Source organism: Mauremys reevesii, linkage group 1 (genome assembly GCF_016161935.1).
Source record: "Mauremys reevesii isolate NIE-2019 linkage group 1, ASM1616193v1, whole genome shotgun sequence".
Lineage (NCBI taxonomy): Eukaryota > Metazoa > Chordata > Testudines > Geoemydidae > Mauremys > Mauremys reevesii.
Genome location: NC_052623.1, coordinates 291350336 through 291372077, shown reverse-complemented (window position 1 = coordinate 291372077; position 21742 = coordinate 291350336). Strand labels below are relative to the sequence as shown.

Sequence of the window (21742 nt, the reverse complement as noted above, 5' to 3'; positions counted from 1 at the left end):
CAAACCGTCAGAAAATTGTATGCGGCTTGTATTTTTCCAATAAATTTATTTGTTTAGTTCTTATAGAAGGTAATGCTGAATTACTTAATATTGGTACTAAAATTAATAGCAGAAAGTTTTTATTGAAACCAGTAAAAAAAAATATAAATACTGAGATTTATATATCTATACAATAACAAATAATATTTTTATTAATATATATATATGCCAAAAACCTGTGTTATTTTACCAGGATGTTTGTGTGAAAGTTAGTGCTATTTTGTCTATGAAAACGAGAGGATATATCATTTTTTTACACCATGAATAAAGAAAGTGATCCTCCTTTTCATATGAATAAATGAAAAATCATTTGATTAATTTTGTTAGGGAAATAAAGTTTATCCAGACTATATATAAAATATATTTGCAAATGTTTATTCCAATTTAATTTTCTCTATGAAACAATGAATTGTTGGGATTTTTCTTTCTCATACTATAAAAATACAATGTATTATGCATATGATATGTGATTTATAAGTCTATATAAGAATTTTTACATAGCATATTACCTATAATAAAGTATTATCTTGCATGCTCCAAACCCACCGAGCAGAAAATCCCAGTCTTTTTTCTAGGCAGACATCTCTCTTTGCCTTCGTTTCTCTTCTGTCTCCCCCAGAACCACTAATTAATCCGAGTAAACACCTCAGACACACAGAGTGACAACAAGCTATATGTGCAAAAGAGAGAGAAAATTTACCAGAAAAAAAAATGGTAATCTCTAGACAGGCATTGAGAAAGTGAGAAAAACTCCGCCCCCATTCCAACCCCTTCCCCAAAGTCCCCCCCCCCCCAACTCCACCCCCTACCTGCCCCTATTCCAACCCCTTCTCCAAATCCCTACCCCAGCCCCACCTTCTTCCCTGAGCATGCTGGGTCCCCGCTTCTCCCCCATCCCTCCTGGAAAGTCCTAAGTGCCACTAAACAGCTGTTTGGCAGCGGGAAGTGCTGGGAGGTAGGCAGAGGAGCGGGGACGTGGCGCACTCGGGGAGAGGGAAAGGAAGGGGGTGAAGGGAGCTTGGCTGCTGGTAGAGTCAGCACCTATGGTGGGCCACAGGAAATAACTCCATGGGCTGCATGCGACCCACGGGCCGCATGTTTGAGACCTCTGCTTTAACCTATAGTAGTCTAAGAACCAGGAGAACAGAGCATGAGTTTAAGTCATCGTCTACTGGCAACTGTTAATATTTTGGTGCAACTCAAAGCCCTTATTATTGACCATGGCCCCATATTCCACCCTTGGGACTGATAACTATGATTCCATCCATTTCACAAATAAAGTAAGCTCTGGGACTAGAAGCCAGGTTTCTGTTACAGCAGATACAAATCCTGCCCACTCAGCTATGTTGCCTCTCAGAATGTGTTACCCGCATAAATTCTCTGTTACTCACACACTCTAGGGGCACACATCTTTACCCAGTTCATAGGGCTCAAGGTGTAACCCAGTTAATTTAGGCACCCATGCTTACCCTGTTCCTAAGGCTCAGGGCATAACCTTACACTCTGTGGGTTTGCGGGGTCTTTTACCAGTGAAAGAGCCTTACACTGTAATGTCCTACTTAACCTCTATTTATTAACAATGTTCAAAACAGAATGCACACGCTAAGCATACTATGCTTACCACTCCCAATAAGACAGGTGAACTTTTCTTGCTGGCCAGTCAGGATCAGGTCATCTGGGGGACTCCAGCTTCTGCACGGTGTCATTAGCAGAGCGTTGAGGTCTGGCTGCTCTGATCTTGGGGCTGTGTCCTGGAGTTGGTTCCAAGGAACTTCCTTTTGGACCTCAGTTTATATAGTGAAAATTGAGTCTTGCTTAGCTGTACCTTAGCCATTCATTTTACTAAAATATTACTGAACAATTTTCTAACCAAGCCTAACATATTGTAAAACAATCCTTTAACCAATTATACCCCACCATAGAATCACAGAATCATAGACTATTAGGGTTGGAAGAGACCTCAGGAGGTCATCTAGTACAATCCCCTGCTCAAAGAAGGACCAACACCAACTAAATCATCCCAGTCATGGCTTTGTCAAGCCGGGCCTTAAAAACCTCTAAGGATGGATATTCCACCACCTCCCTAGGTAACCCATTCCAGTGCGTCACCACCCTCCTAGTGAAATAGTGTTTCCTAATATCCAGTCTAGACCTCCCCAACTGCAACTTGAGACCATTACTTCTTGTTCTGTCATCAGCCACCACTGAGAACAGCCTAGCTCCATCTCCTTTGGAACCCCCCTTCAGGTAATTGAAAGCTGCTAATAAATCCCCCCTCACTCTTCTCTTCTGCAGACTAAATAACCGCAATTCCTCAGCCTCTCTTCATAAGTCATGTGCACCAGCCCCTAATCATTTTCATTGCCCTCCGCTGGACTCTCTCCAATTTGTCCTCATTCCTTCTGTAGTGGAGGGACCAAAACTGGACGCAATACTCCAGGTGTGGCCTCACCAGTGCCAAATAGAGGGGAATAATCACTTCCCTCCATCTGCTAGCAATGCTCCTACTAATGCAGCCCAATATGCCATTAGCCTTCTTGGCAACAAGGGCACACTGCTGACTCATATCCAGCTTCTCATCCACTGTAATCTCCAGGTCCTTTTCTGCAGAACTGCTGTTTAGCCAGTCAGTCCCCAGCCTGTAGCAGTGCATGGGATTCTTCCTTCCTACGTGCAGGATTCTGCACTTGTCCTTGTTGAACCTCATCAGATTTCTTTTGGCCCAATCCTCGAACTTGTCTAGGTCACTCTGGACCATATCCCTACTCTCCAGCGTATCTACCTCTCCCCCCAGCTTAGTGTCATCTGCGAACTTGCTGAGGGTGCAATTCATCCCATCATCCAGATCACTAATAAAGATGTTGAACAAAATCAGCCCCAGGACCAACCCCTGGGGTACTCCCCTTGATACCGGCTGCCAGCTAGACATCGAGCCGTTGATCAATACCCATTGAGCCCAACAATCTAGTCAGCTTTCTATCCACCTTATAGTCCATTAATCCAATCCATACTTCTTTAACTTGCAGGCAAGAGTACTGTGAGAGACCATACCAAAAGCTTTGCTAAAGTCAAGATATATCACATTCACCGCTTTCCACATTAATTGATTTACACCACCTTAATTGATTTACATCTAGCAAAATTAATTATGCAACTGACAGAAACAAAGAACCAGAGACCATACAGATAAACAATAGAGAAGTAGGGACCATAAATGCAAAACCAGAGAAGTATAGATTTTACAATCACCACTGTTGATAAGTGATTTCTTTCCAGACAGAATGCCATCAAACAAAGTTTTCTTTAACCATCTTAAGATCTGTTTCTTTATCTGATGATGGTGGGTACTATTAGGACAGGATCAGCTTCTTAGCAGACCGACATTACATTGTTTTAATGTAATTTAGATGGAATGTGAGGATGTGATTTTTAGCTCATGGCTGCTGCTCTCCTAATATGGCTGCAGACAAAGGCCTCAGACCTTACAATATGGCTACAGGAAAAGGCCTTATCCTTACAAATGAATGTGCCAAAGCTTGACTATCCTATCTGCTGTGTTGCCACCTGCTGTGATTTTAGCTTCTGACGGCACCAATTTGATAGCTCCAGGCTTCTTGCCATTTCTAGCCTGATAGATTGCCTTCCACTCTTCCTGGCCTCCTGTGGAAGAGCAGCCAATCAGGGCTCCTGCAGGAAGCAGGGAGAGATCTCTTCCTTCTCTCAAGAGGTGAGAGGAGTTTTTGGGTAGGGAAGAGGCAGTTGCTGAAACCGTTCTTCCAAGAGGAGGAGCAAGCATAAAGAGCACAGCAGTTCAGGGTGGCTCTGCTCTTCCCCCTCCCCCCCATGGAAAATGGGTCAGTCTGCTTCTTCCTCCACCCTCCCCTCTTCATTCCTGCAACACCAGGCCTGGGAAGGGGGAGAGGAGATGAAGAATCCCTGTAGCTTCTCCTTTCTGGCATGGGAAGGGGAAGAAGGGGTTAAGATTCCATGGAGCTGCCCCTCTCCCAGGCCATGGAAGACAGAAAAAAGGACCCTGCTGCAGCTGTCTCCCTAGGCCTGGGAGAGGGGGTGAAGAATCCCTGGAGCTGTAGGAGGAGCAGAGGTGGGACTGGGGGAGCAGAACTGTTGACGGGTTGTAGGGATGCATATTTAATTGCTGGGCTGGAAGTGGCAATACCAGTTACCTGTACAGCAAAGTGTTCCACTGATTGTTCCAGTGGAATTGGTTGTTTTGTGAGCAATGCTAAGACTGGACTGCAGAGAGTAACTGACTACCTCCAAAAGTGGTTTCCCATTAATAATGAGAACAGTCAAAAAAGCACTCTTCTTCATCAGCTTCTGCAGTTACAGAGAAGAACAGGATTTCAGCTTTTTTTTTTTTTAAATCCTTTTCAGACTGAGAACATGAACACAAGCTTTGATGAACATCTGAAACTGAACCCATTTTGTAAGGAAGCAAGTGATGAATAGCCTTATTGAAAATAAGTGTTTTGATGTGTTTCATTTTTCATATTTGTTTTTAGATCTTGTCAATTCCTCATTCAAATGCTAGGGCTGAGCAAGGTTTCGAGCATGCATATGAAAAATGACTGAAAATTAGAAAAAAAATAACTTGGTATTTGTCAGAGACAAAAACTAATTCCATGAATTCCCTGGCAGGGCAGCAGAGCAGCCACATCTCTTCAGAAACAGACGTTTCCTCTAGTCTCTTTCTGGTTTACTTAGCCAATTAAACCAACAACTTGTGTGTTACCATGAGCTAACAAAGGGCTGGTTTATAGTGATCCATCCCCTAATAACCCTGGAAGCATGTTACCTTAGGGTAATGCAAACAAACATCGACATTTTTGCTGAATATATAGTTATGAGTTTACACACTGGGGTGGGGGGGGGAGGTGGTGAGAGGAGACACTTATCCAGCTGGCAGCCCTAATTACCACAGCCTAGATGGAGGCTCACTCATGTGGCTGGGCTGCAATGGGTGCCCTATAACTGGACGGCTTCCAGCTGTCAGGAGCAGCCATAGTCCACCAGCAACTCTCTGCCTCACCCTCTTGCTGCTCCCCCTGCTGGGGCAGCACAGCATTGAAAGATGGAAATATTGTATCTATATTTTTACAGCCACCTTTATCCTGCATAGGAAGAGATATGGACATGGTAACCTCATAGGTCTTTTCCATCTCTAACTTATCCAAATCTCTGCTATTTTTAAAGGAAGTGTTATGCTGTAGTGGGGGAGATATTTAGAGTGTATGGCAGAGATCCTTCCCTCTTCTCCTCAATATCCTTATAGTGAAGGCACACAGCTGTGACCTTTCTACAGGAAAGGAAGTTAACTCTTTCCCTGGCAACCAAGGATGCAGCAGTTCTGGCGGGCCTGGGCTGGGCCACGGAGGGGCCACCTGACCAGGATGGTGATAGTGACTGTAAAATGCTCAGGGAGGTATGAGAGGCTATTAAAATAAAACACTCAATAATAATGGGGGATTTCAACGATCCCCATATTGATTGGGTACATGTTTCTCAGGATGGGATGCAGAAATAAAGTTTCTTGACACCTTAAATGACTGCTTCTTGGAGCAGCTACTCCTGGAACCTGAAGAGCTCTGTGTAAGCTCGATAGCTTGTCTCTTTCACCAACAGAAATTGGTCCAATAAACCAGCAGTTCTCAGCTGGGGGTCTGTGGCCCTCTGTGGGGGCCTTGAGCCTTTTCAGGGGAGCTGTGGGACCCCACAGCTGGAACCCAGAGCCTGAGCCTCAGTGCCTCCCCGGCCATAGGGCTGAAACCCTGAGTCCTAGTGCTGAAAGCCCTGGGGCCCTCCCACCATGAGGCTGAAGCTGGGAGTCCTGGTGTCCCATGTTGTGGGGCTGAAGCCAGGAGCCATGGGGCTGAAGCCCTGAGCACTGGTTGCCCCGTCCCAATCTGTCAGAGACCAGACAATGAGCATCAATGTTTATACACAGAAGTAAACAAAGTGATTAACAGATCATAATGGTCATGCATAATCAATCAAGATTCTACAGGATAAAACAGGTTAAACATCCCAGCAGTGCCAGAGCAGAACAGTCCCAAGGGCAGCTCCACACACCCCCACTTCCTCCTCTCCCTGCCCCTGAGGCCCCACCCCTTGGCCAGGTCAGAGATGGGAAGCTGGAGTTGGGCAGTTCAGGAAGCTGCCACTCTGGCTTGTGCCATGGAGCGGGCAGCCGTGTTGTTCCATCTCCTGCTGCTGGTGCCCAGGGTTGTGGCTGCTCCTCAGCTCACACAGCTGGTAAGAGCCGTCCAGGCAGAGGGACCTGGTTCTGTGACCGGCAGAGCCCTACTGGCACACAGCCCCCTAGGTATCCCCTCCCTGCACCCTGAGATACCTCTTGCCTGTACACAGCAACTAGCTACCCCCCTACCTGCACACGGCCCCTAGCTACCCCCTCATTTTACCCTGAGTTACCACCCACCCCCACACACAGAGCCCTAAGTACTCCCTGTATCCGGAGCGGTTTTCAAAATTTTTGAGCTGAACTCCCAGACTCACAACCCAAACAGTCTGGGTGGTCTGCTGAGGTGAGTCAGTGGGTGGAGGTGGTGCTGCCGAATCTCACCCACCTTGTCTCTTTAATATCCTATGACCAACATAGCTACAACAACACTGCAAATAATCAAGGAACTGGCAGACATGTACATCCAGTCACAGGCTGTGACAAAGTGGGAATGTTTTGTAATATTTTTATGAAGCCTGTGTGTGCTTCAGTTTCCACCTATACTTTGCATTGCTACTTAGTAGGGAAAACAGGATTAAGTCTGCTCTAAGGGCAGACCAAAAGCCATAGGTGTATGTGTGCTGCATACCTGTCTGAGCACACTAAATGGGTCATTAAAAGGACTGGCCAATGCTGACCCATATCAATGGAAAACCCAAGAAGAAAACGGAAAGCCTTCATCACCAGTATGTTGATCCCTAGTAACCAATGACCCAGAAGGATTTTTTTTTCCTGCCTTAGCAGGGATTGTGCACTCAGCATGGCTCTACCTGGAGAACAAAGGACTTGGGAGGTGACTAGAAAAAAAGAGTTTATTTCTGGAAGAAGCTGGCTCTCTGCAGGGACTGACTGAGGTCAGAGAGAGGGACAGAGCCTGATAACAGAGTTTGCTATAGCTTGGCTGGTGAACGACTCTGGCTTGACCAGACCAGCTCTGGCTTAAATTGACTATGCTTTAACCTTTATTTCTCTGTGCTATCCTAAGGACTTCCAATGTTGTGTTCGTTGACTAATAAACCCTACTCTGTTTTGACAACACTGCTTGCATGTCACTGGAAATACTGGCTGAGGTGCATGAGTCCCTGAAGAGTGTACAAGTCTATCAGGAGTCCATCTTAGTGTGACTCCCTGGGCAGAGCTCACAGTATGAACCAGGTGTGCTGGAAGCCAGAGGCTCAGTCTAGGAGGTGATGAAGCTGTATGGCCTACTCTCAAAGAAGAGTGGGACCCCTTGTGCATCTGGCACACTGTAGCGATGTGACGACTCACCAGCACAGCACCTCCTGCTGATTGTCTCAGGAATTAGCTCTTCTAGCCCAGAGCACACTCCACAGGCCACTGTCTCGCCTGCCGCTGGCCCCTGTGTCCCTCCCGGACTAATCAAAGAGAGGTATTCTCATCTGCAGAATTACAGGTTTTAATTAAAGCACATGACAACTGGGGGCAGAACCCTTTACATCAGGGTTCTGCCCCCACCCAGGGGAACCCCCAACCCTCTATCCCCACCTCACCTCAGTGAGGACTGCCAGTCACCCCCTAGCCCCCACTCACTGGGGCAGACTTCAGTCTATAAAGGCCACTCATCATTTACAAGGGGGGTTGGACCTGCTGCCTCCGCCTAAGCCTGGGCTGCACCTCTGCAACCCCTGTACCAGTTTTAGCCATGCACAAGGCCTGCAGCCTAAGGCAGTGGTCCCCAATCTTTCCGTGTGGGGGGCGCCAGATGACTAGCCACCAAGGAGCGTGGCCACTGGACAAGCAGCCGCTGAAATGCCACCCAGAAGCATCACCACCAAAATGCCACCGAGAAGTAGTGTCATCAAGAGGCATCGCTGCTGAAATGCCATTGAAAATCAGCAGCATTTTGGCATCTGGTTGTACTGCGGCCAGTAGGCAGGCACACATAGATGCCCCAGCAGGCACCATGATGGGGACCCTTGGCCTAGGGAGTTACCAGGCTGGAGCTCCCCAGCTCTGTAATAGTCCGGTACGGGGGCCGGGCCCTCTCAGGGGCCGCCGGGAGCCAGGCCGCCTCACTACACGGCCTGGATCAGTCTTCGGGTTCTGAAGGTCTCAGGGCCCCGCCCCTCAGGCAGGGGCTGAAACAGAAGGCACACGGTCACTGCAATGGGTCCGGCCCTCAGGCAGGGCGGGGCAGCAAACACTAGTTCCCGGCTCAGATCCCTTCTGCAGGCTGAGCAGTAACACAGTCACTAAACCCCAGCCCTCAGTCAGGGCGGGGCGGCCAAACCGGCTCTCAGCTCCGGTCCTCGCAGCCAGGGCGGAGCGGTCACCAAGCCCGAGCCCCAGCTCAGGGCCTGGCACCACACAAGGGTCCAGGGGGCTCAGGTCCTTCCTGCAGGCTGAGCACCACAAAGTTAATGAGCTAAGCCCAGGCCCTCAATCAGGGCAGGGCAGCAACACAGTCAATTCTAGGCTCAGCTCCTTACAGCCGGAGCTGAGCAGTAATAATAGTTCAGGGCTCAGGTCCTTGCCTCAGGAACTGAGCAGTAGCATCAGTCTCAGGAAGCCCAGGCCCTCAATCAGGGCGGGGCAAGAAACAATAGTTCAAGGCTCAGGTTCTTATAGCAGGAGCTGAGCAGTAATAACAGTCCCAGGGCTCAGATCCTTGTAGCAGGAGCTGAACACACAGGGGCACTAGCAGGCCCAGGCCCTCAGTCAGGGCGGGGCACCAAACACTCAGTACTAGGCTTATGGCTCAGGTCCTTACCTCAGGAGCTGAGCAGTAATAATAGTCCCAGAGCTCAGGCCCTTGTCTCAGGAGCTGAGCAGTAATGATAGTTTCAGGGCTCAGGTCCTGGCCTCAGGAGCTGAGCAGGAATAGTCCGAAGCCCAAGCCCTAGGTCAGGGCGGGGCAACCACAATAGTTCAAGGGGCTCAGGCCCTCGGGCAGGGGCTGAGCAGCAACAGGGACAGTTCAGGGCTCAGGTCCTTGTACCAGGAGCTGAGCAGTCACAACAATACAGGGGCTCAGGTCCTTGTGTCAGGCGCTGAGCCACTGCAGGTAAGTGCAGGCTTTTCTGCCTGACCGCTGGTAGGAGGGGGAGTCTGCCACCCGTGAGTGGGGTAGCAGGGGGGACACAGGCCCACCCACTCCACTGTGTCCCAGCCCGGGGCCCTAGCAGCGGCGTGGATCCGCTGCAGTCAGTGGGGATCCTAGCTGCAACACACTGACATGGGCACGTCGGTGCCCTCAGCCGGACAAGGGTCGGCTACCCCCGGGCTACACTCCATCTCCCCCTCCTCGGGTACCTACTCCCCGCTGGGCTCGGCAGTGGGGTCCCATACCATGGGCTCCTCGGCGGGCTGAAGACGGTCTAGGTTGGGCTGCTCCTCGGGGTCTCGGGCTCGGGGCAGGCTCGGCCCGTCCACCTCAGGGTACCGGGCTCGGGGCAGGCTCGGTCCAGCGGGAGCCCAACCAGGAGCGTCCGTCCTCTCCGGCCGCTGGGCTCTAACTGAGTGCTGAGGCCGGGCTTTTATACTTCCTGTCCCGCCCCTTGACTTCCGGGGGGCAGGAACAGGTGGCAGTGGCTCCGCCCACTGAGGGGGTTGTTCCAGTTCCTCTCTCTCAGGGACCGCCGGGAGCCAGGCCGCCTCACTACAAGCTCCTTCTGCCTTTCCCCAGCCCTGCTCCGATCCCTGTACTCTAAGCTCCCAGGCAGCCTGGTCCTTCTCCCTCCAAGGAGAGAGAGAGAGTCTGCCTGAGCTCCTGGCTAGCAGCCCTTTTATAGGGCCAGCTGTGGCCTGATTGGGGTGTGGCCCCAGCTGTGGCTGCCTCCCCAATCAGCCCTAGCATATTGGCTCCCCGGGGCAGCCCTTTCTCAGGGCTGTTTCCTTCAGGGCCGGAGCGGGTGACCACCCCGCTACACACACTTAATGGGGTCCCTCCAAGAGACTGTTTAAAATCTGGGGTGTAGCACAGACCCTGCAGATCCGTGACACAGGCATACTTCTCAGTAGACCCACTGAACATACTATATGGGGATCACACATTATCATGGCTGGCTGGATTAGAATTGTAGGTATGTCCCAATCCCTTTGGTATGTATCTATGCCACAGTGTGCATGGAACAAGGAAATGCTGCCATGGGGGCCTCTATTAATATTTTGCCCATCTTTCTATACTTCACACTGATAAGAGGGGAAGGCCCTACCTATCATATATCAGAATGTTCTGGGGTCTCAGATCTGTAGGCAAGAATGTCAGGCACAATATGGTGAGAGTATACACTTAAAATATAACAATATGGGGTCATTATGGTCTCTTCCCCTTGCCATAATATCCTTTGTTGCACATTCCAGGTTTGCAAAATTATGGCAAAAACTATGAAAACCAGCTTTAATATTTCATCACCTCATCATACCACATGAACTGACGCCTATACCGCCTCACTTATTATTAGGGTTTCTGGCCATGGTTGGTGATATTGGGCTCTGTGTATTGTCCCCTTCTACCACAGGTGTCCAAATATGTGGAGTACTGTAGTGCTAGGAGAGTGCTGTAAGGGTTTATTTGTGACATTTAGGAAGAGGGAACAAATGTGGCACAGATAAATATGAGTGTGTCCATTAGACAATTTTGTACCTAGATGGTCTGCAATGTCTTTCGCCCCCACTTGTCTTGCACATTTAGATATGGGACCATGTTTTCAGGATCCATGGGTGCTCAACACATGATTTTAAAAGTTCCAGAGTTTTCTGAACACCCCAGACTGAAGCAGGGTGATATTTTAGAAAATATGACTGCAAGTGACTTGTCTAGTGTCACAAAGCAAGGCAACAGGGACTCACCAATAGAATCCAGGTCTCCTGATTCCCAGAGCTACCCTCAATCCACTAGACTGCAGGTGACCTTACAGATCAAAGCTCTACATTGAGAAAGCTCTTGGTGTATAACTCTTGTCGGAGTGAATTATCTCCCTTTGCGGACTTCTTATGGTGAGAACCATTGCTTAATTAAGGGAAGCTTTATTAAAAGACATTTAAAATCTATTCTTTCTAATTATGAAAACCTATTCTAAGTAGCTGATTAGCATTTCAGTTCTGATTGTTGAGAAGAAGAAATCTTCTGTACTCAGGAATACATTTTAGGGTTTTTTCAAAAACGTATTTAAAAGAAACAAGTATTGAGGAAAGAAAATTCAGACTTTTAATTAACTTTTATTATTCAAGCAACAGAATTAGAGATAATGTCAATGGAACATTAACACAGCATAATGGTCTCCTAATGCCACGGCTACATAATTGAGGCAAAGCAGAGGAAATTATGAGAAATGTAATCACCTAGAGCTAGGAAGCTTATTTTCAGAGTAGGAAATATTGATCCTTTGACAATGTTCTTTTATAATTACTTAAGTTTCAATCCTGAAGATGCTGAGCATTTCCTGCAGGCGCTGAATGCATTTGAGTCCACGGTAAGACTGATGCAGCGCCTTGCAGGACTGAGTCTTTACTTTTTCAATTATGCCCAGTGAAAGATGTAAATGTAATTATTTTATCTGATAAATGTTGGTGCAGTAGTGACAACTGCTCACTATGACATTACATTTCTAGTGACAAATTCACAGCTGGCATAAGTGGGCAGGTTTTGATTGAAGCCCATGGAACTGCACCCATCTTACATCAATGACACATTTGATCCCTACCATGTGCTTTAACTAATCAAAGAGAGGTATTCTCATCTGCAGAATTACAGGTTTTAATTAAAGCACATATTACTTCCAGAATTATTACTTTTATTGGCTATCTAAAGTATTATTTGAAAAAATGTCTAGTGATTACAAGTTTTTGTAGGATGCTCATCACTGTAGTATTTTGAGCCATACCACAGACCTCCTCCCCATGAGCTAACATGTTCTGTGAGTGGTTAACATTACTATTTTATTGACAGCAGTAGACTATGTTCGGACTCAGGCTTCCTAGGTTCTATCCTGTCTCTATTTGTACAGTGCCTAGCGCAAAGGGGTCCTGGCCCATGACTGGGGCTCCTAGCTGCTACGATAGTAAGTAATAACAAAAGGAGGGTTAGGGTTGCCAATGGTGCCCTGCTGAGTTGTATTCTGTTCAGAAAAGATTTGCTCAGTTCTGACATCATGGACCAGTGTATAATGTGATTCCATGTACATAACTCATGCTTAAGGGATAATCTTCATGAGAAACTCTGGGCCCAAATTCTGATCTTAAGTCAGTGTGGTTGTATGGGAGTAATTGAAAGTAGAATTTGGTCCAGAGAGCTGTGTTGCAGACACTAGGTCTGAGTCTTCTCTAATTTCCACCCGTGTGAATCACAAGTAACGCCATTATCTTCCATTTCTCCTGACTTATAGTGTTATCTTTACGGAATTGTTTTTTGGAATATTTAATTGTTTTCTTGTGTGTGTTGTCAGAGGCTATGTCTACACTAGCACTTTTGTTGGTATAACTTATGTCACTCAGGGGTGTGAAAAAAACACACACGCACACACCCTGTGCAACAAAAATTACATCGGCAGATGCATCGGTGTGTACAGTAGTATGTCAGCGGCAGACGCTCTCCCAACATAGCTACTGCTGCTTGTTGGGAGTGATTTAATTATGTTCATGGGAGAGCTCTCTCCTGCAGGCATACAGTGGCTACCCGGGAGATCTTACAGGGGTGCATCTGTATCAGTACAGCTGTGCCGCTGTAAAGTCTCTAGTGTAGACATAGCCTAAGGTGCAAGAAAATGAATATGGAAAATTCCTCCACCCTAGGTCACTTTTTATTCTACAGACAGCTCAGTTGCTAAGATCCTCTATTGTAGGCATCAGCATCTGAGAATGCTATAAGACAGCATTCCCCCTTCATCTGGCTCTGGTTTTCCTTCTGTCTAATGTGGCATCCCTACTCCATGGTATCATTTTTGATTATCTAGGATGTGATGGAATTTGGGATTCGAACAGACAGCAGGTCGAATAGGTCTTTATCGTCAGGCACTCTCTGCATTAAGATATTCTTACGCCTGAACTGGTTCCTTTCTGCAATCTGCAGTTTGCTCCTGTCTGACAACTACTTTTTAATATTAATTCTGTCAACTGCCATGTTGTCCTGGGAGACAATTTTCATCGCCACATGTTTCTCTGTTGCCCCCATTTTCTTGTCAAGTGCAATTAGCTTTTGTAGCAAAAGCCCCCATTTTTGTGTGCAGAGCTTCAAATTTCTCATGTATAGTAGACTGCACTTTGTCAGATTATATTTAGCTGTTCCAGTAGGTATTTAATTGGATAATCCTGCTGAGAGGAAGTGCTCGGCAGCAGAGATACTGAGTGCACCTGCACCTCCTGTTGCTTGGTTGTTGGACTACATATCTTTATAGCCCACTTTCTCAGAATTCTTTGTATTAGTGTTTGTTGTTGTGGGTAAATGGATTATGAGAACATGCTCAATTATATAGAATAGGATAAACATTTATAAGGGATATAAACACTCATGTTTCAGACCATAAGCCAACTTTTAACTACCAAGAAGTAGAAAAAACAATCCACAGAGTCAGGTTGTTTCATAACTCTTGCCAGTACCAGATGTTTCAGAATAAGGTGGAATTGTCAAAGATAGGACACTGGACTAGATGGTCCACTGGTCTAGTCAGGTCTGGCAGTTTCACGAAGCTGAAAACAATGATGAGCCAAATCAGCTAGGAGGAATAATTTAATCAGAAAAATGTGAATCATAATTGGGAATTGTTTAAGAACATTTTACTAAATGCCCAAACAGCCGCAATCCCACAATTAAGTAAGAAGGCCACATTGGTTTAAAAAAAACCAATCTAGTTTAGAAGGGAAGTGCAGACAGCTACAAAAATAATTATATATAAAAACATAAAGGAAGAAAAAGAAGTTGGTAGTACTATAAATCGGAAGCTAGGAATTACAGAAATTGATGAGGGAAGCAAAGGGTCATAAGGAGAAATCTATGGCCAGCAGAGATAAGGACAATAAGAAAAAGTTTCTTTTAAGTATTTTAGGAACAAAAAGAATCCTGACAATGGTACTGGTCCATTACTAGATATAAATAGTAGAATAATCAATATTAAAGTAGAAAAGGCATAAGTGTTCAATAAATATTTCTATCTTATGGAAAAAAACAGACACGTAGTCTCATCACATGCTGATGCTAGCACTCCTTCTATTCCACTAGTATCTCAGGAAGATGTTAAACAGCAGTAACTTATTTTAGCCATTTTAAAATCAATGGGTCCCGATAACTTGCATCTAAAAGTTTTAAAATAGCTGGCTGAGACTCTCCCTGAATCATTAATGTTGATTTGCAATAAATATTGGAACCCTGGGGAAGTTCCAGAAGTCTGGAAGAAAGCTAATGCCAATATTTAAAAAGGGTGAATGGGATAGGTATACACGCCTGTCAGTCTGACATCAATACTGGGCAAGATAATGTAATGGCTGATATGGGACTCAATTAATAAAGAATTAAAGGAGCATAATATAATTAATGCCAATCAACAATTGTTCGTGGAAAACAGACCCTGCCAAACTACCCAAGTATCTTTTTTTGATGAGATCACAAGTTTGGTTCATAAAGGTAAGAGTGTTAAGGTAACATAGTTAGATTTCTTGGTACCAGATGACATTTTGATTAAAAAACCAGAATGTTATAAAACTAACATGGCACACATTCAGTGGATTAAAATCTGGCTAATTAACAGGTGTAAAAATGTAATTGGAAATGTGGAATTATCATTGAACAGTGTGTTTCTAGAGGGATCAGTTCTTAGCCCTCCACTTTTATTAATGACTTTAGGCTAAATCTACACTACTATTTATGTCGGCAAAATGTATGTCGTTCAGGGGTGTGAATAATCAACCCCTCCTGAGTGACATAAATTATGCCGGCATCAGTGGTAGTGTGCACAGCTTCTCCCACTGACATAGCTACCACTGCTCGTTGAGGGTGGATTAGTCACATTAACAGGAGAGCTCTCTCTTGTCACCATAGAGCAGCTACACGAGAGTTACAGTGGCGCAGCTGCATCAGTACAGTACAGCTGTAAGCTCTCTAGTGTAGACATAGCCTTAGAAGAAAACAGATACAAGGTCTGTAAAGTAATACCTTTTATTGGCTTTTTTCTAGGATGCAGTCACGTCTTTGTTCTTCCTAGATAAGAGCTGTTCAGATGCTATAGTCTTTAATGATTGACTTATTCATAGATTGATATGTTGGGACCACTCCCCTGTTTACTTAACACAAGAAGCACAGGAAGAAGACAGTCATAAGTTGTAAGAAAACAGGTTGTTCATAAAACCAAAGTGGACTTTGTAAATTGTATACAGACATATTTCCCGCCCAAACCATCACAGAGGTCAAAAAGAATCATGCCAAGTAATTAATCAAAGTTCTTTACCAGATGGAGCTGTTGATAAGAGGGCAAAACTTCCAATTCCTATGTTGCTATTTTAAGAAAACCCTTTGTACTTCCTTGGAAAGTAGAGCGAAGTACACTTATCCTGTAGTTGCTTGGCCTGGGGCAAATAATTACTGAAAAAAGAACATAAAACAAATGTCTCTGTTCAGTGTTGTTATCCGTTTGGATTTTGTAATAAATAGTCTGGTGTCATATTTGATTTGATTTCACAGATGTTTTTCCATTAATTCAGAGGACAATAAAAGCTCCTTCCACAGTTCTGGTGAAATCTTTATTTTGCTCTGAGGAGCCAAATTAGGATTCACCTACTTCTGCAAGGGCACGTCATCTGTGTGGCCCCCCTCAGATGCAGATGTGGAGCGAATGCCAAAGGCCACCAGGTGGGAGAAGCCAGGAGGGCCATGCCCCACGCACCAGAAGCAGAGGCACAGGACAGGAAGCTGAAATATAAAAGGCTGGCCCAGCTGCTCATATGGGAAGAAGCCACTGAAGGTGATAGATGTGTCTTCCCTGATGTTGGAGGTGAGCACCAAAGAGAACTGCTGTTGTCCCAGGGACCAGCGTAAGCTTCCAGGGAGCCCCAACGCTCTTGAAGCAGAGAAGCTGCTACCTCTAACCTTGGCAGTGTACTCAGAGGATTTTGAGGATGACCCCTGGATCCAGGTAAGCCCGAGGGGGAGTAGGGTGACCAGATGAGAGGAGGAGCAAAAAAAAAAAAAAAGCCGCGTGCTGCCAGTGGAGCAAAATATCGGAACAAGTTGTGTCCTGACCGAAGATCGGTTGGACGTGGGACAAACACCTCAATATCAGGATGGTCCCGATTTTATCGGGACGTCTGGTCACCCCAAGGGGGAGAGAAGGAAGCAACCCAGGGGAACCAGGCAGTAGTCTAGTGAAGAGTGAGCCTGAAATCAAGTCAGTGTGTTGCGAACGGATCCACGCTGACCCAGTGGTGGACTGCTCTGCCACTGATAGGGCCCTGGGTTGGGACATGGTGGAGTTGGGCGGGCCTGCATCCCCCATGTAACCCAGCCCCTGGGGTGGCAATACTCCCCCTCCATAGGCCAGGAGGCCTGTGCTCCTCAGCTCAACCCCTTGCTTAAGCCCAATAGACTGCATGTGGCCCCCGAGACTGTGTTGCGCTCAACCCCCTATCTGAGCCCCTGCACTTGGCTGGTACAACAGCTCTTCCTGATTGCAGCCCACAGCCTTAACTGTTGGCTGCCCTGTCTTGCTTAAAGGCCAGGGAAATAGACTACTGGAGCTCTGCCTGATTACAGGCCAGAGCCTTAACTGGTGGCTGCCCTGCCCTGCCTAAGGGCTGGGTGAATAGACAGCTGCACCCTGCCCTGGTCACCAGCCAGAGCCCAGACTGTGTATGGCCTGCCCCGCTTGAAGGATGGACCCCCTTTTGAATCTAATTCCCCCACTCTTGTTCTTCTTAGAGAAGGCTTTAGCGTACCCAAATTGCAAGGAGGCGCAGCCCCCCTCAGACGCAGAGGGATGGCCCTGCCCACCTACACATGATTATGTGGTCTGCAGCCTATCACAAGGGTATGAAACAATTTCAAATTAGTGAAAGACAACTCATGCAAGTTTCCTCTATTTTTACCTTTATTCCACAGAGATCCAGTATTATCTGACCATTTATTACTGAGACTACTGACATTAAGAAGCCTGATTATTGATGCTGAATTTGCAGAAAACTCCATGCATATTAAATAAATTCAACCCATGTCAGGGGCGGCTCTAGCGATTTTGCCGCCCCAAGCATGGCGGCATGCCGCGGGGGGCGCTCTGCCGGTTGCCGGTCCCGCGGCTCCGGTGGACCTCCCGCAGGCGACCCTGCGGATGCTCCACCGAAGCCACGGGACCAGCGGACCCTCCGCAGGCACGCCTGTGGGAGGTCCACCAGAGCCACCTGCCACCCTCCCGGGGACCAGCAGAGCGCCCCCCGTGGCATGCCGCCCCAAGCACGCACTTGGCGTGCTGGGGTCTGGAGCTGCCCCTGACCCATGTAATTTTGAGGTCCATTCTTTGTTATTTTTCATTCTGTCTCTTATTTTGGGTCTTTGTCACACATGTTAAAATCTAGTTTCACAGCCTTGACAGATTGAAAAGTATTTCTTTTATTTTGGCATATGCTTAATAGATGTGAATAGCACAGATAATAGATGATGCACACAGTTTCCAGTGTGCCTGGCTACAGGGGATTTTTTGTCATTCCTCTATGTTGCATTCCTGTGTTCTGTAGCTCTAGTTTGAAGTTGTCCGGGTGTTGTTGCTCATATACAAATCTGCCAGGGCATTCCAATGAGCATCACAACTTGTATCACAGGAAATATCTGGCCCTTATTTCCTTTTTAATTTTTATTTGTGTGAATACAGATGTCATGAAAGTTGCCAGAGTCACAAAATAGAATAGCTACAGCACAAGCAGTAAACATACACATTTCCCCAAACTGTAGTGTACCTCATTCCTGACCAACAGGCATCTCTAGGGGGGCAAGGATAGATTGGTCTCCATATCAACAACTTTATACAAATGGCCATATAGAAGTGTTGCCAGAGTTAATACAGGACATCAAACATCTGCAATGAGGGCAAGTTTCACAATAGTAGGAACTTTGTACTGTATGTCTGTTTGCTATTCATTCATTCATTCCTTGGCCTCTACTGAGACTACCATGAAAGTTGCCAGTTAATGCCAATTGTGATGGCTCTTACTTTCTTTTATACTTTCTTCTGTTACTAAACATATTGGAAGAAACTAACTACCCCAAATGAAATGCACAGTTGGAATAATTTTTGTATGGCTAGTATGCTGGGCTGGGATTTATGCTTGCTTTTAAGCAATTGAGGCTACTTAGTACCTTGCAGTATTAGGCACATAGCTTGAAAATGTTGCTTAATTTGAATTGGGCAGCTTCACCAAATGTGAAGTGTAATACACGGGTTCACAGTGAAATCATCTTGGAAACAAACAAACAAACAAAAAGAATGATGCTTTAGGATGTTCAAATGGAGTCAGGACTAGACTAGATAAATACCCTCCTTGTTAAAGTGGCTCAGGTAACTCATGTTATTAGGAGAAATAGAGGCATCCCCAGGTTTAGAACCAAAATGTTTTAAAAGGCTCATTTATCTACCATTTAGAGATGGTGAAAGGAACTCCTCATCCCTCCTGTCAACTGATATTCCAGCAGCAATGGAGGAGAAGACAAATAGAATGTTATAGTGCATCTCTGAAAGTAAAATAATTAGGAACTTGATACTGTTTAAATACATTTCCTTGATGGATTGTTCCTGTCTGGCCTGCTTAGTTTAGTGATTGTTTTGAGGGTGGGGGGTAAAGTTTAGTGGGCAATATTACTAAGTTTATTAATGATATCAGCCTCAAGGTGCCTTCTATTTCTGGCTTGTCTAGATGGGATAAAATTGTCCAGATTTGACATTAAGGGTGTTATTTTGCTCAAGGAAATTTTTAATGACTTCTACATATGCTTCATTGTTAAAGTTGTGCCCAACAATTACTTTTTAAAGTGACAACCACCACAGGTTCAGTTGGTTAATAATTGTTTGTTTTTAAACATCGTTTGGTCCTAGCTTATCAGCCTTCTGAAGAAGTCATCACATATTTGCACTGTCAATACCTAGTTTTGTACATTTAGTTCCCTCTGGTTCCCACTGGTATTTATAGGAGTTCTGTCTTGGTCACATTTAAGGAGATATGTGTTTGGAGGGCCAGGTTTATTGCTTGCTGAAGCATTCTTTGTTTGGCACAGGAGATTTATAGTGCATCTATTTTAATTCAGTAGAGTTGGTTTAAGACTTCAGGGGAAGATAGAGTTAATTGTCTGGATCCCTTGGGCACTCTTTCCAGTTGAATTAAACAATAACATCTCTTTAAAATTCTCTTTAGTGCCTTCTAGTATGGATGGCCTATCTAATATGTGCCTTGAAAATATATGGAGAGTTACATGCCCCTAATGCAAGTTATTAAATCTCTGTAACCACTTTGAATTTTTTGAAATTGTTTCTCCACCAAAAAAACAAAACAAAAAAACCCTCAAAACCCTACAGGAGAATCATCAGAAAGACACACAGGCACTCAATTATCTAGCACTTAAGAAACCAAGACTGAGAAAGCAAGGCCAGGGCTTAAGTGCTTTGGCACAGTAGGGTGTCAAGAAGGAAAATTGAAACTGTTCTTCTGCCAGTGTTCCACATTTACCAGCAAGTCAGTCCCACATAGGGTTGCCACCTTTCTGATTGCTGGCACCAGAACCCGCAAGGCCCTGCTCCAGCTCCACCTCTTCACCCCAAGGCCCCATTCCTTTGCTTGCTCCTCTCCCTCCCTCCCCCGTCACTTCCTGGATTGTCTCAAGGAGCCTGCCTGGAGGTCAGGGGCGGCTCTAGGAATTTGGCCGCCCCAAGCACGGCGGCACGCTGCAGGGGGCGCGCTGCCGGTCGCCGGTTCCGTGGCTCCGGGGGACCTCTTGCAGACGTGCCTGCGGAGGGTGTGCTGGTCCCGCGGCTCCGGTGGACCTCCCGCAGGCATGACTGCGGAAGGTCCGCCGGAGCCGCCTGCCACCCTCCCGGCAAAATGCCGCCCCAAGCGCGCGCTTGGCGCGCTGGGGTCTGGAGCTGGCCCTGCTGGAGGTAGGAAGGTGGCCCTGGTTGATCGGGGCTGATTCAGGTTGATGACCGGGCGCAGGGCCGGCTCCAGACCCCAGTGCGCCAAGCGCGCACTTGGGGCGGCATTTTGCCGGCAGGGCGGCAGGTGGCTCCGGTGAACCTTCCGCAGTCATGCCTGCGGGAGGTCCACCGGAGCCGCGGGACCAGCGGACCTCCTGCAGGCATGACTGCGGAGGGTCTGCTGGTCCCGCGACTCCGGTGGATCTCCCGCAGGCATGACTGCGGAGGGTTCACTCGTCCCGCAGCTCGGGTTGACCTCCCGCAGACGTGCCTGCGGATGCTCCACCGGAGCCGCGGGACCAGCGCACCCGTCTGCAAGAGGTCCCCCGGAGCCGCGGGACCGGCGACCGGCAGCGGGCCCCATGCGGCATGCCGCCATGCTTGGGGCGGCCAAATTCCTAGAGCTGCCCCTGACCGGGCGTCACCCCCCATCCCATGGTAACTGGACTTTTGGTTTGGGTGCCATTTAGGGTTGCCAAGTCCTTTTTTCAACTGGACCTTCTGGGTAAAACCATAAATAGTGCCCAGATACAGAAGCCCAAACCCAGACTGGGTAGAACCTGGATGGGTGGCAACCCTAGTTCCACAGTAGTGACTGCAGTACATTCCTTCTGAGTAGTAAAAGTGTAAGTGGGTTCCTCCTTCCCAGGACATAAAGAGAGTGGAAGAGAGAATGTGGGAAGAAACTGTGAGTACCAGCCAGGCAGGAAGAGGCTGTGAAAGCCCATGGGGAAGGTACACTCAGGCTTCTAGTTCTGAGCAAACTAACTGTTCAGTGACATGAAAAATACTGTTGCCCATTCAGGAGTCGTTTCATATTTATAGAAAAACAAAAATAACAACACATGATGCACATTTATTGTAGTAAGTCACTCGCAAAACGTTAATCATCAGTAGAGTAACCACAGAAGTGACTATACACTTGACAAAAATGACTGCTCTGAATTTAAGCCCTTTGCTGTGCTTCACTGCATGTTCCTGACCTGATTCCGCTCTGTCACACTGTGGCAAATCTGGAGTGATTCCTCTGATTTCAACTGAGCTCTACACCCATAAAAGTAAGATCACATTCAATTTCATTGTGTTCAGGAGGTTGAGAAGTTTGAGAAATAGCCATTTGGGGGCAGATTCTGCTACCTTGATTTCAATGGGGTTACTTGCCATGAGTAATGATGGCAGAATCCGGGCCCAGATTATTGCTTCTGATCTTTCTCAACATTCTGAATACCAGTGGGCCTGAACCTGGCCTCACTTACATTGGTGTAACTCAGCTAAATTTGGTGGAGTTACTTTAGATTTGCAGTGGTATAATGGAAAGCAGAATAAA

General features: G+C 46.7%; 2 long non-coding RNA genes across 2 annotated transcripts; both read right to left on the bottom strand.

The window, feature by feature from the left end:
- Nucleotides 1-385: 385 nt before the first annotated feature.
- LOC120380422 lies at nucleotides 386-9753 on the bottom strand. The gene is made up of 3 exons (XR_005587767.1): nucleotides 9608-9753; nucleotides 1661-1823; nucleotides 386-709 (listed from the first exon to the last, which is right to left on the bottom strand). It is a non-coding gene; the product is annotated as an uncharacterized LOC120380422 (long non-coding RNA).
- Nucleotides 9754-13873: 4120 nt separating this feature from the next.
- LOC120402342 lies at nucleotides 13874-15824 on the bottom strand. The gene is made up of 3 exons (XR_005597154.1): nucleotides 15697-15824; nucleotides 15405-15532; nucleotides 13874-13945 (listed from the first exon to the last, which is right to left on the bottom strand). It is a non-coding gene; the product is annotated as an uncharacterized LOC120402342 (long non-coding RNA).
- Between the last annotated feature and the right edge of the window lie 5918 nt (nucleotides 15825-21742).